The sequence below is a fragment of the Poecile atricapillus genome, chromosome W, assembly GCF_030490865.1.
Source record: "Poecile atricapillus isolate bPoeAtr1 chromosome W, bPoeAtr1.hap1, whole genome shotgun sequence".
NCBI lineage: Eukaryota > Metazoa > Chordata > Aves > Passeriformes > Paridae > Poecile > Poecile atricapillus.
The window spans coordinates 49818399-49833640 of NC_081288.1; the positions used below are offsets into that span (position 1 = coordinate 49818399).

Below are 15242 nucleotides of genomic sequence, written 5' to 3' on the forward strand. Positions count from 1 at the left end.
ATGAGAAGCACAATGATCCACTCAGATGCTGCTAGTTGTAAAACAGTAAGAACAAAGAGAACTGGATGCCCTAGGAAACCTGTCTCCTTTCTCTCCTTTTTTTTTTTTTTCTTTTTTTCTTGATTTCTTTCTTGATTTTGGTGTGGGGTTTTTGTTTTGTTTTGTTTTGGGGGAGGGTTGGGTTTGTTTGTTTTTGCTTTTGTTTTGGTTTTTTTTGGTTTGTTGGTTGGTTGGTTGGTCGGTTGGTTGGGTGTTTTTCTTGGTTTGGTTTGGTTTTATGATAGAGGCACAGAAAAACTTTGGTTTTGCACTTTTCTTGAACAGACAGAGACAGATGTTTTAATTTCCCAGAGGATGTGAAGTCCATGGACTCATCTTCACTGTACCACAGTCACAAGTTACAGAATTTAAAAATTCTGGAAGATCTTTCTCTGATATGCCCTCTCCCTTAAAATATTCAAGACATACAAGATGGAACATTAAGAGTTAGTGCAAAGGGAATACCTGGAATCAAAAGGCTCCTCACAAAGATTTTCATGGTATCAACAACAGATGGCAACAACTAGTTTCAAAATTCTCATCTATATGAAATTTGAGGAGTCCTTTTACTATTTTTTTTAAGCCAAATAATATGACATTTAAAAATCAAAGCAAAAATCAAAGATAAAGATCTTATTTTTTACATGTATGAAGATACATAATTATTTCCAGAAGCACTCATGTATTCAATCAGTAAAGATTTTGTGACTTTATACAGTAACAATGTATCTGCAAAATCATGATATTGAACACTGAATGCATAACCTTCAGAAGGAAGTATTCACAATTTGGTTACATTGTTTTATTAAATGCATTGAGGGAAAAACAATCAGTTAAACAACCGGTATATTTCACAAGCTGGAAAAGAGGACACATTTGAGAGAGACACAAGTATTCATGCAAATATTAGAATTTAAAACTGACAATTCCAACATGAAAACAAAATAAGAAAGATTTAAGCTAGAGTTAACACAAGACTTTCCAGTTTTCTTGAGAGAGAATATGGCCATGTCCAAGGACATAGCTGTCTGCACCCTTCTTTCTGCTCCTTCTCTTACAAAAAAATAAACTCCTACTCAAAAAGTCCAAATACATTCTAGTAGTAAATCTTTATAAAAGATCAGGTTATATCTGAAGTCAGTGTACGTTATGCTGCAGAAGTTTTCAGCAACCTACATAAAAAGCTGTGGCTGATGCAGTGGCATGTTCAGCTGCCAGGTACAACTCCCAGCTCACAAATGGATGGAATGGGTGTCAATCACAGAACACCGATGCCTTCAGGGTAATGTGTGCCCAAACAGTGCTCTTCCACTCTGCTTGCTATTTCACAGGGCAACAAAAGTATCACTTCTAGCACAAGAAAACCACTTAGCTCTTCCAGCTAAACATTAAGGAATGCAATTGCAAGACAGAAAGGGGTAAACAGTCTATCATAGATAACAATCAAAAGCACTAGGATATGTGGTTTCCATGCCACTTAATGTATACACATTGAACCACTGAATTTCAGGGTATATCCTGTTGCTTACTGATAGGAGAATGAAATAAGCCCTTTTTTTACCGCAAAAATACTTTTTTCCTTCTTGTTCTAAAAAGGAATATTTTTTAATTAGAGTAAAATAGTTTAAATTTACAAAATTGCCCTCAAATATCATCAAGAAGTAGAAGTAATAGATTTGGTTTAATAACTTCATAAGAATGTGTATAAAATACGCTGTAACTTAAAAAACAACTCTGCGATAATATATATATATTCACTGCATATATGTAATTCAGTTTCCCAAGTGCAAATATTGCAACAAGATGTTTTATCATTGATTGATGTGCTCATAGTATACCAAATGCCAGCTTAGAAATTAAATATTCACAAGAATACAATTAAAATTAAACCCTCACTCCCAAAATAAATCATAACAAAACACCCCTGTGATAAATAAAAGAAAATAGTCTTCCTGCTGCCTGTGTCCAGTTATTTTTTTTTTTTCCCATATGCTATCTTATTTGTCATATGGAGGTTGCAAAAATACCCTTTAAGAGAATAAATTAGAAAAATGAAGCATAAACAATAAAGCCTGCTCAGCAGTCGTGTTTTCCAGTGCTCTGTAGGGTAGCTGCAGGAATTTTCCATGCTGTGAGTGTTAATGAGACCCTTCATAGGCACCATTAATACATAAAAGCAATCACCTATAATTCACCTTTTCAAATCTGTACTTCTTGAATTCAGTAACTAGAAGCAAAAGAGATAGAATCATGCAAATACTATCCCCATTCACTGATATACAACCATTAGGCCAAAAAGGGGTTGACAACAGAAAAGATATCACCAGACAAATGGTTTGATAATCATGTCCAGAGTCCAGAAGCACTTGGAGAACACGTACAGTTTTCAACACTATAAAACTGTCCCTAAACATATGTTTTTTTCTGACAGAAGAAAACATACTTGCAGGAATTACTAATTAGCTAAAACTGGCTGAATTCAAGATACTTAGGCACTTAGAACAGAATGGGTATCTGACCAAACTTTGTAATGAATGCAATCTGGCATTAAGGAAACACACAAATTTTATACAGTTTATTTACAAGTTGCTGCTTATCTTTTATAGCAATTATTAAATTAAATTGTGGAAAACATCAAATTTTCAACATGGATACCAATAAAGGTCTGGTTAACAGTTGCCAGCATGAGGCAATTGTCACTAACCAGTATTTCACACAAGTTTCCAAGCCAGGCACTGGACTTCAGCCAAGGACAGATTCACCAAATAATGAAGGACTTTAAGCTTTTGGTAGGAGGTCCCTCACCTCCATTTCTGAATGGCCAACCCATGGGCAAAGACGTGATTGAGGTCTGTGAGCCCTCAATTAAAATTTTCAAGTCAAAGAACATTAATTCATTCTGCCAAATGCACTATTTTCTAAATTTAGTGACACAAACACAAAGCAATAGCATACCTCATAGCTGTCTTGCACTCTGATCCCAGTTCAAAGTGATTTCTCTGTTCCAGGTACTAGGAAGTTTCTATGCAATTTAAGCAAATACCCAGAAATAAAATTATTTTTTTTAAAAAAGACCCACCTCTTCCACAAAATGAACACTGATTTTTGGTACAAACTTCCTGTGGGTCTTCTGTCCTCAGTTGCATTTCTGCTGCTGATGAGGCAAACTAATGCTTAGGTTTCACATAGTTCTTATTACCATCAATTGATTCAGGTAGGTCATCCCTTATCAATGAAGTCCTTTTTTTGTGCAGTGCTATCCATTGCCAGGTAAAAATACTTTTTTGAATAGTACAACCTCCTGGATGAGCCCAAAATCTGCGTTTGGGCTGCATATCTAAACTGAACATAGCAAATACATCAAAGATACACCTCAAAGCCAGATTTGCTGGAGGTTAGTTATGGCCCTTCCCTACTCTTTTTCAGGTTTTGATACCCATCACGCCCATTACAGAGAAATTTCAGCATGCTGTTATAAAAGGCACTTTTATTTTGGTGGCCTGGTTAGCTTCCTCATACCTTAGTATGCTGCAAGAGCTCACAATGTGAACTGAAGCCTTTGAAAGAGAGTAGTAAATGAATGGGGTGAAGGAAGGCAGTGGCCAGCAGTTAAAGGGGTTTGACTGCTACAACACTTATTTACACAATGAAATGCACTTCCTGAGCACATTTCACTTTCACAGAAGTGAAAAACCACTGGCTTTACGTAAAATTTTCATCCTCAGTTAAAATTACTTCAGAAATACTTATGCAAGCACATAACATAAAATAAGAAATGAACCTCATTTAGCTCTTCCTAAAGCCATAACATGAGGATGGAATGGTAATTTATATGAGATAAATGATTTATAAATGTGGCTTGCTAAAAGGGAGTGGGAGGAGCATCGTGGCAGCAGCCATTTCCATCTAAGACTAAAATTCATTTTGCTTCCAGTTTTATAGTAGAAAATCACTAAGAAGGAATCACATACTGATATTTGGTAGCTTCAGTGAGCAGTTCACTGAAAGATCATTTCCTCTCATCTTAATTCCATCAAATAACTTACGAAAAAAGTAAATTCTGTCACTGTTCATGTACCCAAACAGCAGTAGCTGAACTGAAGTTTTCAAAGGCAGAAGGCTTTATGCACTATCCCAGTGGCATGTTACAACAGTGCATCAATTACTATTGTAATCTATATCATCTACTGTATCTTCCTCACTTTTTTTTTTTTAATCTCTCTCTCTCTCTCTCTCTCTCCTTCTCTTTATTTTTAATGAAAAAGTGAAACACTGCTAGTGCCTACCAGACAGGAAATTAGCTCAACACTAAGGACAAGTAAAATTGCACTAACACTTACTGAAAAGAACATAGCTATTTTCTGAGTTTTGCTTATTGCTTTTCTACTGTGCTGCATAGACACATGACTAAACCAATAAATAAAAAAAAATTAAAAACAACCTGACCCAGAGGATAGAAAATACAACTATCCAGCCAAGTCAAGGGAAAAAAAAATCTCACAATATTTAAATTTAGACATGACTGCTACAAACTTCCTCTTCAAAACAACTTTGATCTACTGTCAACATCAGTAGTACAACTGTTATTACCATGAGAAGCTCATTGCCACAGGATGTTTTATAGACCAAAAGTCTTCAGAGGTAGAAAAGTAGTCACCAGAATGATTGGAGGGTGGATAATTAATTATTTGGAGATATTAAACAATACAAATGTAACTTGTAACTCAGACAGTCCCTGAAAGCTTATCTGTTGGAAGTGGGATTCTCCATGGGAAGAAACACATGATGCTTCTTCCATATGCTGCAGTTTGGGCAGAATGGTGTGAATTTTTTTTGTTTTTAAATACTGTTTATGTCTTTATTCTGTTAAAAAAGTTCCTTATTTTTAAAAATTCATTTACTTGAACAAAAAAACCAAACCCCATAAAATGCAATGTCTGCAATGCTTTCTGCTTTATTTATGTTGGGTTTTCATTGATTGTTAGTGATAGGGTACAAATAAATGGGGCATTCTGCTAGCAGTAGGCTATTTCCTCTTGTAACAGATTCAGTAAATAATGTTCCACATATTGTGACTCCAAAAGCACTGGTGCTCTTCATCTGTTGTAATATTGTTTCAAAGAATTATACTCAAACATCAACGGCTGTTGCTCTCAACCCAAATTTTGCAGAGATATAAACTGCTGTGGTAGATTAATCTCAGTATGTCACATTATATACATGAATCATTAGGTCATATAATGGACATTTCTAAATATCAGCTTTCAGTGATGTGTGTGCTGATAATATTTTTTTCTTTAAAAGTATCTTCAGGTACTTACCCCCTGAATTTATTTGAACTCATTTACTGCTAATATGCCAAAATAAAGAATTACACTAGAATCAGCAACTTTATGCTAAATTATGTATATATTTTATGTCCATGGAAATATATTTCTTGTGTTCCAAGAAAACATATCAGAATGATTTTCTCAGGACTTCAGTCCTGGTATATAACAAAAGGTTTATACTTTTAAATTACTTTTCATTTAAATTATGGCTTCTGTGATGGCTGTGACCTAATATATTGTGTTTTCTTAATTGTCTACTTTGTCTCTTCAAGTAGAGTCAGATAAAATTATATGGAGCTAGGAGAAGAGTGTGCCATTACAGTGGCCCAGGGAGCATTAAGGGACAGAAGGTCCCAAGGCAGAAAGGTATGGCAGAGCAGAGCATGCCAAGGGAGCAGGGCACATGCAAACAGGCATCGGAGAAGAAAGAAAAATACAAGGATCAGAGACATTGATTCAAAATTTTCTTAATCCCAGAAAGTCACGTAGTTGAAACCAACTGTGAATGAAGGACCTACTTGGTGTGCATGGCAAGAGTAATACTGAAACCTTGTTTATGTTGTTTTGCCTAAGCTAGATATGTGGTGTGCTCAGTTTGTTGGGGTTTTTTTTTATATCAATAAAATAATTACCCAGCATATGCTGGATTTATGACTTTAAAAACATTTTGGTCTTTTTCAGGAGCAGTTTATAAAGAGAAAGTCAAGGCAGATTCTCTTTAAAGCTCTCAACTTTTCAGGGAAGCATGAGTGCTCAATAGAATTCTGCATCAAGCCTCCTTTTATTAATATTTTATTCTATTTTTACACCTTTTGTAGATTTGCAATTTCTAGATTTACACAATTTAAGGAGATGTGCTTTATATAGGGATTTAGAAAATAATATAAAGATAATTTTATAGGTATGTAACAGTCTTGCGATAGATGAGAAAAGACTTCTTTAATTTATTTGATACCTAATATTTGTGCCAGGTACTTACCAGGGAGCATGATTTTCAGTTTATATTAAATTTTATCTTTGTGCAGAATTTGTCCAGTAGGGATTATGTCTCTATCTGATTTATTGGATCAATGCTGAATGACAAGAAAAGATAACATGTATTCACCCAAATTTCTATTATATTCAAATGTATTATAAAAAGTTTTTACTATGAGTAAGATTATGATTACTCTTCCTCAACAAGATAGCATTCAGATGGAGAAGACAAATTCTACTTGAAAGCTAAAGAGAAACACATACCACTCAAAAATACATAGCAAACAACAGCACCCCAAAATTACTATAAAGTATACCTGACTGGTGTTCACTGGATAACTAGAGCAAAGTATGAGAACAGGTCAACGTTTTAGCTCTAAAGGAAGAGTTTACTCCAGGAATCTTCAAAGGGAATCTGAATCTACAAGGGCATAATCTGGGAAAATAGGTTAAAACCAGGCAGTATTACTATGTTTAGGCACAAAGGAAATCTAAGAATATGTACACACATGAATCACTACAGAGACCAATGTCAAAAAATAAAGTGAATGAACACATGGATAGAATAAATGTTTTTGTCAGAAACTACTGAGAACTAGAATGATCAGAAAAGCTCTAAAAAATGCTCCTGTAACAGAATAAACTACTCCAAAAATTAGAAGGGCAAATAATCTTTTTTTTCCTATCATTTCCATTAATGGAAGAAAGTGCTAAAAAAGGGGATAATTTACCTATCACACTGAACTTTTGTGAACTGTGTTTATTGTTCACGAAATGCTCAAAAAGGAAAAAGAGCTGCCTAGACATCTACAGTTATTAAAATGCTTATATATACAAATATATATATATACCAAAATGGTTTTGAAGGCTGTCTGGGCAGATGACCAGACTTTCTTGTTTTGTGGTCAGCCTTATGCATTTATCTGTAGATTTTGGTTCTAGTCGTGTTTTGTTTCAATCTTTCTTATCCTTATATTTTCCTAATAGTTCTTTAATTCAGCTGATTTGGTGTCCAGCTTTTTTAAATTTTCTTTTAATTTGTTGAACAATTTTCACCTAATTTAGCAGAGGAGTATGAAATGTCAATGTATTAAGTTTCACGGTGTTAAGTTTTTGCAAATGTAGGAAAATCAGCAGCAGGGGAGACACTGAAATTAAATACCCTCATGGGACAAGACTGTGGAATAACTAGAATCATTCTATGTTCCATATGGATTTTGCTGGAGCCAGAGGAGCCATGTCATAGCTCTTCCCCTTTGGTTTGGAATTCCCAGCATGGTAGTGGGTATTTACAATGTGTTAGATGGAAACTAGGAGTATTATAGAAGTTACAATCTACAAAGAGGTTATAGAGGTTACAACACTACAAATTAGTGGCAACCAGGCAAAGACATGGAGTTACAGCTGTGGGAGATGGCAGAGAAAATAATTTAGAATGCCACCAAGGAGAAGGATAGTGTGGAAAAACAGGGAGCACGCTGAGATGCCTAGAGGGTTATATTGTAACTTTGCAGGAAACCTGGCTTCTAGCTCTGTGTTACAGCTGACTGCAAAAAAACCCCAAAGATCTTCCATTTAGTTCGAATTGGAAAAAGTAGAAGACATCAGTGTTGAAAGGAGAAGGTAAGGACAGAAAAATACAGTGTATTAATGGCAAAATGGAGAAGGCAAGAAGTCTATACAGTAAGACAGTTTGAAAGTCACATTCCTCTACTATTTGAACAAAAAGTCCACAAATTTAAGTAGATATAAAAGTATTTAAAAGACAAATTCTTCAAGTTTTAGCCCTACTTCCTGACAATTTTCAGAATAACCAAAGAAACCTCAAAAGTCTTAAATACCAGCTAAAATAACAATTTTCCCCCATATTTTGTTCCTGTCTTTTCCAGCATAAAACACAACCATAGCTCCAACTGGCTCTTCTGCCCACTCCTGGAAACTCTGTGTCTCCTACATACTGCCAGACCATGCTGGAACATATTTATTGCCAGCTTTCAGGACTACAGAGAACCTGGGAAACACAAGGCTGAGGTAGAAGCAAAAAATGTTGTTCACTCCGAAAGTCAGAATTTGTATAGAAACTCCATGATGGGCATTGCCTGTCAAAGGCATGGACAATCAATGACTTGAAAAAGCACCTTGGAGGAAAGGACCACCTGTCTCTCAAGACATGAAGAATTCAACTTTGCTATCATTAGCATAGGAGGTTTCATGCCTTAGATGTGGACAGAATCCCTGACAACATACAATATTTGCCAGCTCTAATGTCTAAATTACTAGTCCTCATGTTGCACAACTGTAGGTACTATACATAGCCCTGTCACTATTCTTGTCATACTTCCTTAGCCAATAATTGATTCCACACCTCGTAGCTCAAACTGTTCCATATGATTTTTACATTTTAACCATTCTTTTCAGCCTGCTATTTAATTTCATGCCAAACTGTACTTACTTTTAAATTCATCATGAAAACAAAGCATTAAGCTGTAAGTCACTGCACTGTTCTTTTTAATATCTAATTTTGTGAATAATTTTAAACTGTGATGGGTTTGTACCATTAGCAGTATATATCCAAAAGCCAAAAAGGCCAGAATTTTGAGAGAATTTGACTCACCTTAAAGATGCTTAATTTTTAGAAAATGCTGTTTTTATAGTGAAGCATGCCCATAATACTTTGTATCATGAAAACATTATCTCAAATTTCTCACTTCATAAATAACATTCTTGACCTAATGAGGTACTTACTTTGTTTTTAACTACTCTTAAGTTATATTCTGACCTATTCACAGTGTTATACCTAGTTTACTAAAGGACTTTAGCAGTAATCACGAAGCTGTGTGTTCCAATAAGAAGCAACAGAAATTTGGAATATCAGCTAATGAAAATACTTGTAAATTTTCTATAATAACATTAAATATTATCACTAATTTCATGATACATCTAATGATCCATATTAGGAAGTCTGACAGAACACTTTAGTCACAAATTTTTTGAGGTTCAATAGATACAGATGATAAATTTTATATATCTTTGCTTCCTCTTTAATGACCCATGAGTATTTGAGCAATGAAATAATTTAAATATAAATTTTCTTTTACCAGAAAGAGGGTATTTTTTTAGTTAGTACTTCTTAAAACAAAAAAGTATTTAATATTTTTCATGGGTTGAAATATTTTTAAACACAGTAAATAATTCAAAGTTTTACTTTTAAACTTGCTATGACATGCGTATCAAAGGTGCTTTTCTTACAATTGTCTGTTTGAGCTTATTTACTGTGATTTTAAGTGATACAGACAGGAGGAACTGAAATCTCATTATTACCTACAGAATATCTGCTGCATTTTGGAACTCTGTCTTTTATCTGACAGCTCCTACTGCTCATCTTGTACAAACTGGGCTGACAGAAAACCAGCTGATTATGAAGATTAATTTCATGACATCATGTTTTTACATGTTAAGAGACACAGAAGACAATTTCTAAGATCTTCTGATATTACAAAATTAATCCTGGATTAAGCAAAGATAAGAGACTCAACAATTTGCCAGATTTTTTATGAGATATTTCTTCACCTTTAGCCAAATAAAAAAGGCACCTTTACATAACTCAAGCTATTTCTTAATTGGTTTTAAATGGTACCTCTCTTTTGTATGCTTGCTTGTTAACATCACATTGTTTTAAAAGAAAAGCAATTTTATTAAAAAACAACATGCATATCATAGACAGTTATTTGCTAGATTTCATAATGAACAACAAAGAAAATCAATACAGGCTAACTAATTGTCCAAATTTCCAGTTTCTGGGTAATTACTGCACATTCAGAACACGGTTTTCTGTGAGTTTGTCACAGCTATATTGCTATTTACAGATAATAAAAAATTTTAAAAGAAGGTGCTTGTATGTTTTACAGTCATAACTACCAAAGCCAAAGAATAAGGTCCCACTGAAGAAAAACTGGTGATGCAGTTCTATTCACTGGAAAAATTGATCCTTTCTGCTTTTCATGTTATGTGGTACACAAGCAGATCAAAAAGAATTTTGCAGTTTTCCTTTGGTCATTTTATACACACCAGAATATTTTATAATGTGTAGTTTTCAATGACATTACTTGAATACTTGAAACAGAACACTTCTGACTACTCAAGCAGTTTTGTTGGGCTGACCCTGACTGAAAGTCAGGTGGTCACAAAACCCACCCTATCACTCCCCTCCTGAGCTGGACAAGAATGAAAGGCTCAGGGATTGAAATAAGGACATGGAGAGACCACTCAGCAAATATCATCACAGACAAAACAGACCCAACATGGGGAAATTAGTTTAATTTGTTATCACTCAAATCAAAGTAGAATAATAAGAAGTAAAACCAAATCTTAGAACACCTTTCTCCTACCCCTCCCATCTTCCTAGGCATACCTTTACTCTCGTATTCTCTATCAACTCCCCTCCAGTGGCACAGGGGACCACAAATGGAGGCTGCAGTCAGTTTATCACACATTGTCTCTGCCACCCCTACCTCTTCAGGAGGATACTCTTCACACTCTTCCCCTGCAGCAGTGTTTGTCCCTTCCATGGGGTGCAGTCCTTCAGGAACATGCTACTCCACTGTGGTTCCCCCGCATCCTAGAATACCTGATCCAGCATGGGCTCCTCTACGTGGATCTCTCCAGGAGCCTGCTCCAGCACAGGCTTCTCAGAGGATCAAAGACTCCTTCAGGCATTCACCTGCTTCAGTGGGGGGTCCTCTGTGGGCTGCAGGTGGATCTCTGCTCCACCATGGACCTCCATGGGCTGCAGAGGGAAGCCTGACTCACCAGGAGCTGCTACCTCCTCCTCCTTCTTCACTACACTTCCTCACTGGGTATCTGAAGAGTGGTTTTTCTCACACAGCCTTGCTGCTTTCTCCAGCTGAAGTTCCCATTCAGCAGGATTTTTCCCCCTTAAATCCGTTATTCCAGAGGCACTATCACTGTCATGGATGGGCTCAGCCTCAGCCAGCAGCACACCTGTCTTGGAGTCAGCTGGCATTGGCCCTGTTGGACATGGGAGAAGCTTCTTGCACCTTTTCTCAGGTGAGAACCTGGCCATGAAAACTCAGTTCAGTCATAGGTGTCTGATCACTGATATCGAAAAGAACTTTTACTAGTGTCAGATGACACATACTTTTATTCTTAACTTCCTGTGTTTTTCTCTCTTTCAAACCAAGAGAAGGGTTTGTCCCCTGGATCTCATTCTTCTTCCTTTCATACCAGTATTGGGCAGTTCATACACAACAGTTGACACTTTTCCATTATTTGTTCCATCCAAATCATTGTCTGCCTACCCATCACTATCCTCTTCCCTTCTTGTCTGTCAACACATCTTCACTATAGTTCAGTCAAGGTATGTGGGTACTCAAAGAGTTAAAAACATTCAATGGATTCATTCAGATAGTAGTATTAATGACTGTATTAATTTCAGGAGACCTCACCTTAGACATAAACCCCTTCCAAGACATAAAATGTCACTAGACTATCCTTTAAGTAATCCAGCTCCATCAGGAAAAAGGATAGTAGTTTTAATAAAATGGTACTCATAAGTTTTTATCACTTTTATAGTGAATGCTTTTCAGTTTTATTGGCTCTTGGAAGGAGCAATTTAGTTTCTCTATTTAAACATGACTTTTTATCCTTCACAACTTGCAGGTTTCAATGTTATGTTTCTAACATTATAAATACAAATGCAGATACTGAGGTTTTAATAAAGGTATGAAGTCCTTTTCGCTGATATATACAATCTAGGATTATGACAATCACAAGAAAAGAAAAAAAAAGACTTAATCACTTTTCTAGGCTGATACAGCTAACAGCATTTTTGAGGATGAATGTAAGCATTATAAAATGGTTATCAGTGATCACACTGAGTTAATACATACATGCTAATTTCAGTGCTTCTCTCACTCCTTGAATTTTCATGGAAAAATAATTCAATGTTCTCTACAATATGTAGAATGTTCTCTACATATTATCACGGCCTTAACTGACATCAGTGAGAGTGTTACCATCAGATTACAAAATGGAAAGATGGGACATCAACATTTTTCTATTAGGTGATCTAAGAAGCTAAAACTGAGTTCAAGGGGAAGAAAAAAATTAATTTTTGTCCTATGCTTTTGTTTTTTCCTTTCACCATGGCTTAAACAGTTAAGCATCAGAAATTTAAATATTATTCCTGAAATGCTGTCTAATTTTTTTTTTCTACAGCATTACAGCAGACAGGAAAGTCATGCTCTGATATCACAAAACTATGTTTCCTCCTCTCTGATTTTATCTGTGACTGGGAAAACAGAAAATAACCGTGTCTATAGCACCATGAGAAATCATTAATAAGTAATGAAATTCTGGCATCACCAACAAACAACTGACTAAAGTAGATTGGCAATCTGGAATTCTACTTATGAAATTAGATGAGGTAAAGATGACAAAGCTTTCCTGGTACAGAAACCAGGAAAACTAATTTCTTTTCTTGCACTTTCCTGTATTTCAGAGTGATATGATATCAGGAAAGTGTTTATTATAAGATGAAGAGCTTAAGCTTTATCTGTAAAAAAATAAACAAAAACTTCTTTTATTGATTTATATAACTATATAACTATAACTATATAACTGTAACTATATAACTATAACTATATAACTATAACTAGTGATGTCACAAAGAAACATCAACTTGCAACCTGGAAAACTTGGTGTTTTCTACTTTTTTCCTAAATGCCAAACCACCACAAACTGCATGCATCCAACTATTTCTGCAGCACTGACATCACAACAGATTGCCTAGATAAGGACATAAATTAGACCTGCCTTCACAACTACACAAGTTATAACAGAGGATGTCAATGGAAGCTGATGCACCACTGCCTGTCACCTCTGAAATAACAGTGAGCAGACGCTTGTGCAACTACCATACAACACATCAAAATACTCTGGCATTCACATATGGCACAAGAGCAGACAATCATTAAAAAATTTCTCAAAATCTGGTTATGAGCTAAAAAGTACATAAAAAATAAAATTACTAAGATAAAAATATAGTAAAAGCTTCCTTTTGGATGTGACAAAGATATCTCAAATTTCATAATTCCTTTTTTTTTTAACTGTAGCTGGCTGCAACAAATTTGAGATAGCTAACATGTTGCATTACTAAAATAATCAAGCTTGGGAGCAATTGAGTTTTTTAAATTAGCTCTCTCAAAGAAATTACCATTATAATCACCTAATTACCCTTTGATGTAGCTTTATTCATAAATGCTTTAAACACTCATCACCTTACTACTGGGGGCTATGCCTCAGTTTATAAGCTCCACGAGAAAATAAAGTTACTATTATGCATTGAAGAACATGTGTGAACAGAAAACGTCAGAAAGCTGAATGCTACAATTTTAAGTATGTTTTTCTTTTAAGACTTTATAAGGCTTAAAGACATAAACTAGCTTGTCCATTTCAATTAGATATTTTAAAAATAGCTCTTTTTTTCAGTTTATGCAATTTACACTGTCTACATCTGACTCTTAAAGCCTAGCATAAGACCACTTCTCAAATAAATGATTGAGCTATAAACTGTTAATGAGTGGATTTGTCTTTTGAGATTTGTCTTATATTTAATAAATTAGTCCTTCAGCAAAACCACTTCTTTAAAAGCCCTTTAGCAATTTTGAAGAATGCTTGGTGTATCTCCCCAAGCAAAAGAATGTTGGGCTGCAGTATGAGACAGCACAGCCATTGAAGGGTATCAGTGGTGAAAATACAGAACACATTAGCAACAAGCCTGCTGCTCACTCAGTACACAGCAAGAATGTTGGCCAAAACCAAAATATGTGCCAGCATGTTTTTATTAATATTGCTACTTTCAGCAGATCCAGGAAGGGCTGAAAGAAATCTGTTTATCAGTGAAGCAATCAGACCTTCATAGGACCTTATGTCCTGAGAGGGCAAGTTTTACATAGTCTCATCTGATCTGATGGAGTCAACATTTTAAGTCCACAACATAGATTTCCATGGATTAATATGCAGCTGGCATCTGTTTCAAACTAAGAACACAAACAAATCCATTCATATAAGTAGCTTAGTACTCAGTGTCTCTTTTTAAAGAGTACATCAAATAATATTTTTATGATCCTATAATTTTACACAGCATGATCATTTTTTCTATATTAAATCTACTTCTGGGGTTTTTTTCATAACTTTTAAATACTGCTGGAACTGAAATACCAATGGAGGCTAGAATCATTTAAATATTATGATATAAATTTAATAATTAGATTCACTATAACTATTTTTATTAAAATGTCATCTAAATGAGAATTAGCTTTGATTTAAAAAGTACTTTCTTCCTAGCTGGTAGATAAAACTAGACAAATCTTAACTAACAGATATTTTAGAACAGATTTTTTTCTTGTTCTCAGATCACCCTCATTATATCAGACTTGAACTTTCCTCACAAAATGTTTGTCCTTTATTCTTATTTCTTTAGTTTTCATCAAAATCCTGCTAATGACCATTACTTCCTCATTCCTAGAATTTTGACAGAATTCATTTTTGCTTCTGAAATCCACATTATTTTGCAATAAAACTGTCTCATCTGCACTTTATATAATATAAATCTGCACCACTCTTGTGCCTTTGTGCTAACAGCATATTTTAAGAACTATAGAGGGTACCAGATATACCTCACAATTCCAACATGCTGGCAATCAAAACCAGTTAAGTACTTTTTCTTATTGGCTAGTAGGCGGCCTTCCCCAGGAAACATCTGGTCCAAAAGAAACATCCTAAAAATCTCAGTACTATCAGGTTTGGAAGACCATAAACAAAAATTAATGTCTAATAATGTCTCATCTGCTATACTTCTGAAATTTAACTCTGAGG

General features: G+C 35.0%; 1 protein-coding gene across 1 annotated transcript in view; it reads right to left on the bottom strand.

Annotated features, from left to right (window-relative positions):
* Window positions 1-15242, bottom strand: part of LOC131592279 (mitochondrial inner membrane protease subunit 2-like) — a 404870-nt gene that overhangs the window by 272420 nt on the left and 117208 nt on the right. The gene's annotated exons all lie outside the window — the stretch shown is intronic.